This window comes from Haemaphysalis longicornis, unplaced genomic scaffold (assembly GCF_048455015.1).
Source record: "Haemaphysalis longicornis isolate Haplotype H1 unplaced genomic scaffold, Haemaphysalis longicornis Haplotype H1 scaffold_4, whole genome shotgun sequence".
Lineage (NCBI taxonomy): Eukaryota > Metazoa > Arthropoda > Arachnida > Ixodida > Ixodidae > Haemaphysalis > Haemaphysalis longicornis.
The window spans coordinates 86,330,438-86,336,569 of NW_027526361.1; the positions used below are offsets into that span (position 1 = coordinate 86,330,438).

Consider the following 6,132-nt stretch of genomic DNA (forward strand, 5'->3'; position numbering starts at 1 on the left):
ACACTACCCAAGGGCTTCATTTAAACATGTGCACATAGATCGCTGAGCACACCAGACTTTAGCAAGAGAACCACAGCAGCATCAAGGATGACTGACCAACAACGGTAAATAACACAGCAGTGCGTAACAAATACACCACAAGCTCAAGCACTGGTGGAAGAGGCAGCAAAAAGGTAGCACAGACACTGCCGGGAGCGAAAACAACGAAATTGGTACGCGTATCATTGTCTTTTGTTTGTCTCGCCGTTCACAGCAACCACTGCGGCAGGCGGCCGGGATTGACACCCCGTAGACACCACAAACTGGGCGACAACGCGGCTTCTCGTTTTTTTGGGCATCCGGCCAGCGATCGTCACACCGGAGAGTCCTTCAGTGTTCTTGAAACACTTTGGCGCACGCAAGAAAAATTCGAAATTCACGTGTCAAACTTTCAAAACAACCCTCCCGTTGGCAGCCGCCACTATTGATGCCATCTTGATGCGACTTTGCAAGGCCTGGCTAAAGACAGCAAAACAAAAAGGACACTTTTTGACGCAGACAGATTCTTCGCTGTAAACAACATGCATATTTTTTAAAATGCGTTTTACATATGTGGAGTATTCTTGTGGTGCCACTCAGTCACTGGCCTATATTGGTTTGTTTTGTTCATTTGTTTACGCGAAATCGAATCCAAGGCGTCGGCCAATCGGCTCGGGTAAGTCTCGTGCCCCGCGCGGGGTACGAGATCTAGCCCCCTCGCGGTGGCTCCTGCCCCGCAGAAGTGACGTCAAACTAAACTAGTCACGTGACTTCCTGTGACGTCACTATTTTTTTTTTTTTTTGCACATTTGAAGACGTTTTTGACGGCGTGTGTGCGCCATGTGGGATTCCGGCCTGTTGGCTCCAACCGCAAGCCTGCGCAACGTTACGTCCTTATCCTCCCTGTTCTGTGTTATCGCCTTGCACAGCGGCTGCCTTGCCTCGCGGCGCTTTTTTCTTGTTCGGAGGGTTGTTTGAAATGATTTATTGAGTATTTTTCGTGAACTTGCTGCTGCTAGTCTTGGTAAGCCTAACGCATCCTATTTTGGCAAGCTGCTTCGCCCTGCTTTTTTCCGTGCTCCTTTTGTTGCCGTTAAATATGTTGCTAGCTTCATATTGTCTTGGAGTTCGCGTGCCATCGGCTTTATGCTCCTGCATTCGTTGTCTACTTGTTCCGATCGCTACTTGCATTCCAAGCCTTGTATTTTGATTCTGGCGTAAAACGTGCGGATCAGCGCTTTGCGCCGTGGCTAACGAGGTAGCTGACTTTGATGACGTGATAGCGCGAGCGACGCAGTGTCATCGGCGTCAGTGTGCACGAATCAAGTATCGTCAGGTAACGCAGGGCATCGTCGAACGCAATCCGTCCTGGCATGTAGCCTGTTCTGCAATTTTTCTCGCGGGGTACTGCGAGAAACCTTACTACCCCGCGGAAACGATCCGTGCACGCTGCATGCAGGGAGCGCAGCTCCACTTTCGTGGGTGGCCTGGTGAATGGGAGAGCCCAGCAGCCGCCCGTCCATGGGCAGCATAGGTACTCAGCTATCGCTGAAACCAACCGCCCACTGGCTGGCTTCTTGTGCAAGGAGGCTCAAGCTCCAAATGTGCAAGTTCGGGAGAAGTCAAGCCGATAAGATCGCCGTTTGTGCCAAGCTTGACACTTGTGTTAAATAGTGCTTTCAAGTTTGGTGTGCTCAAGGTAAACAAGTGACTTGTTGTTCATCTATGTTTTTCGAATTTGCTCCTTCGAATAATACTATTGTGCTTTCATGATATGCAAGACTTCAAATCAGCTGCGAATTCTAAGCAATCTCTAGGCAGCTATTATTGAATGCACAGGAAACAACGTTTTGTCTACCTTGAAATCTTCTACATAGGGTACGTGGAACTGCCAGCTAGCAAGTTTAATGAAAGGTTTTTATCTGCTCAATTATAGTAAAGAGGTAGCAAGGGATAGATAGGATGGCCCTCCCTCCTTACCAGTTGATCGTCTGGCCGCGTCTCATAACTTAGTTCACAATTACCGCATGGATTTTATTTCCCTAACCTTTGCCCCAGTGCCTTCTTCAACCCGGTTAGCCAACAAAACGTCATCCTGCATCTGTTCTGATTATGTATTTTGGTACGCTAGTTTTTTGTTTACTCGTGTTTGGCTTGGAAGTCAACATAACCAACAACAATACTTTCATGCCCACTCAGTTGGATGGCCAGTAATGGTGAGAGCTTCTCTCGAAGGCTTACAGTGGATTCACGAATTCTGATTGACTGTGACATCAATGTACCCATCCGGAGCACCCTGTGGAATTCAACTTGACGTAAATACTTGTGTTCACAGCTGGTAATTGTCTGCTCTGTGTTTCGGGGAGGGGGTGAACAGTAAAAGTTTCTAATTGCAAGGAGATATTTCATGTTCTTTTGCTTTTTGACTCTGTGCTGTGTAAAAAACTGTTTCGGCTAATTGCTTAAGTGACTATGCTTAGTCGTAAGGGCCATAATACAGTGTCCCATATTTTGTTTGCAACGATGCATACCCAGCAGAGCCCAACTGCTAGAAAGCACATTCTCTGGTGGTGGTAATTAGCTTGAAAAAAAAAGGGGGGCACTGAAACTATTTTTTAAGCTAACAAGCCTAAAAAACAATTTATGGAACACATCTACGAGGGAATGGCTCTTGTACAGCTTGACATTACCCTCTCCCGAGAGTACTTAATACCTTGTGCAGGAACTGGAGCCAAGGACACCTATGTGGACGTGAATGTCTTTATTGTTGTTTGTGAATATTGCAGTACAGCTGAAAGCTGTAAGTATCCTGGAAGGCTTCAACAATAAAATGACTCCAATGAACGTACTTCTGCTTTGGTGTCAACGGGCAGCATGTGAGCATTGACAAGTGCTTCGCTGTTGACATTTTTGTTACCCAAAAGCACGCTTGATCAGGCACTGTAGCAAGTCCATGAAAAAACACGGGAAAGAAACTGGACAAAAAAGCTGCGAACACATGGACACTGTTCATCACAGCACCTTTCCTTGTACTTCAGTACTGTTATTGTCGCTGTATTTTTCCCCAAAATATAAATCAACTCTCCCAGATTCACACCTTCAGACAGAAAGCAAACATGGTGTTTGTCAATGACAAGTGATTCTACCAAACTTCCGTGGCTGTGAAAAAAGTCAGTAGCTCTACTTTCTCTGCACGGTCTGTGGTGTGAAGTTCCTTTTCCAAATAAAACGCAAGGGTTTCTTGGCACAATACACAGAAAAAGTGCCAAATAAGCAAGTGATGCCTTCTAGCACTACACTACAGTCCTGCAGGAAAGCCAAACAACCAAGTGATCTTTTTGCTTGAGTGCAAAGCTCTGCAGAGAAGCCAAGAAAGATTCCTTTTTTGTTGACACCAGTCTAGCTGGCCAGTATCTGGCTGGCAAGTGGGCATTTGTTTAGTGACCACTGCTTAGGGGCACAGTAGGCAGGCTGTTGCAGAGGCTACGAAGAAAAAATACAAGGTTCGTTCATTAAAAAGACTTCTTTGCCCAAAAAACAAATGACATCAATTTTATTGTAAACTTCAAACAAATAAGATAGTACAGAAAATGTGTAGAGCAGTGGAAGTTCCATACACATTTTCCAGCTATTTCTCTATGACATCACAGAATCTTGTTTGTGCAATTGACAGCCACCAACCGAACCCACCGTAAAAAAAAGCATAACTGGGCAATCACAGTGGGGCCTCCATTCCGTTTGATCGTATCACTTGAGTGCTAACAACACAGATAACTGCATTTACAGTGCAAGTCCATATGACGTCACTCGTGCCCATATTACACCAATGCAGTTTGAAATTGGGATGTTTTTCACCATTTTTTTTGGTTAAACTCCCACCATTACAGCCTTGACCTTTGCCTATCAATTACATTTCCAGTGTGTTCGCTGCATATACCCATGGACACAAACAATCCGCTGAGGCTTTCACGTTCCAGGCACATCTTGGGATTCTCTTTGACGTAGACTATTGAGCCTGCATAGAACCCATGGGTTTTCATATGATGGAGACATGATGGTTGGCCAAGTGTATACCCTTCCTGTTACCGTCTGTACAGCTTCTTCTCTGACCCTATCGGCTGGGTGTCCTGAATGAAGTCCTTTGCATGAGGGGACTCGGTAAAATATGGCCAACATAGCATATACTGACACATATACAGAGACGTGAAGGTTATGCCAATGCAGCAGCTATGGCATGAAGCGCCTAGCTAGTGTACCTTTTGGAGGACCCAGTTCCTAATTTGTCGTAGCATCATGTGTGTGCCAATGTGAGGAGCTGAATGCATGATGGAAACTACCCAGCCACAATCTGGGCCACGGGATACGAGACTGCCAATGTTCTCACTCTTTCACATACTTTGTATCGCAGATGTATTTCTGCCACATTTTACTGTAGTGAAATGGCTCACCACTACAGCTGCAATAATTTCTTCTGAAAAATCTTTTCAAGCGCTGAATATCATGCATTTATGATGCAAGAAGCCCATGATCACCAGACTTTTCCGCGCACAAAACTTATTTCGGGTAAACAATTCTAAGCCACAATTCAGTCCACTCGAAAATACATACAAAGAACGCGACAAACTGCAGATTTTCGGGTCTTCTTTGCTAATCTCCTTAAAGGGGAAACTACTGTGCTGGGTTGTACGCGGTACATGTGTGGGAACACCAATGATTACCTTTTCTAGCTATCCGTGGTTTGCACTTCTAATGCGCACATGCGACCAGTAAAATATCAGTGGCCGCGTCCAGCCTACGTCCTGAGCACTGTAAGTTCCGCGCTGCTGTCATTTTGAAAACACACCGCGATTTCAGGCCACCCATTTAAGCATTCTGAACTTGCCGTGGGGCAAACTGTTGATAGCAGATGCCGCCGCGCGGACATGCCGCAGCAGGCTCACATAATCACGCTCGGACGGTGTCTTTTCTTGCGTGGGACGTGGGTCGTTCGAACGGGGCCACTCGGCTGCGCGATTTCGTAGATCTAACGCAGGTACCATCGGCATACAGCAGGCGGTCACAGGTCAGCATTACTCGAGAGGATTTCGCTACCGTGTGGAAAGGCTGGCTTGGTGCCCGCATACGGCAACGTTCTCGCACATTCTGATAGTGCTTCTAACTCTATCAACTCTGCTTCATCTACGTTGTCGACCCAAGAAATTCAGGCATTCAGGGCTTTCGGCACTTTCGGAAACGCCATACCGCCAGCAGCGGCAGCATCGGCGGCTTCCGCAAGAACGAACAAAAAAATTCTTTTATAAAACTTCTAGCGAATGAGTGGCTTCCTAATTTTTTATTAAAATGTAAAAAAATGTGCTTTTTGTATTCTACTACGCAAACTAATAACAATTGCTGTTAATATGACGTCACTATGACGTATATATGACGTCACGCGGGGCAGGAGCCGTTGCGAGGGGGCTAAATCTCGTGCCCCGCGCGGGGTTCCAGACGCTGCCAATCGGCTCTGAGGCCGACAAAGAAAAAAAAGCGGAAGTAGTCGAGTTATGCACTGCCCAAGATTAGCCAATCACGCGAATGCGAAGTTAGCCTAACTAACTTTCGCTGTGGCGTACCAAATTTAAATTATTATTTGTACCGCTGTGATCTGGCCCCTTCACCCCTTTGTGTATTTTGCAATGAATTAGAGACTATAGAACATTTTCTCCTCCACTGCCGACGGTTTGCCTCCCTACGAAAAAGATATTTGGAAAACCCTTTTAATCAATTGGCCCACCCACTCACTCTTCCTCTAATATTATCATTCGGGGCGACAGTACTGGGTTTTTGCCGCGGGGATCTTTGCCGCGCTGTACACTCATTCATCTTTGAATCACGCCGTCTGCCGTGCTAGCAGCTAATTCAAGATGGCGGGCTGCTCTTAAAAACATGTCTGCGCCTGTATCCTTTGCCTTCCCGCTCTCTGCCTCCCCTTCGTTGCCGAATCTTCTTTCTTTAATTTTCTTACATAATTTCCACGAATGTCCTTCGGCCAATCCTTTCCTTATTCATTTGTGCTGATTTTGTAGTTGGTGAGCTCTATCTGCTACCGCACCTTATTATCTGGCAGTTTACTTA

At 46.1% G+C, this 6,132-nt stretch overlaps 1 pseudogene across 1 annotated transcript in view; it reads right to left on the reverse strand.

The window, feature by feature from the left end:
- Window positions 1–6,132, reverse strand: part of LOC144179816 (uncharacterized) — a 105,708-nt pseudogene that overhangs the window by 72,432 nt on the left and 27,144 nt on the right. The window lies entirely within an intron of this gene.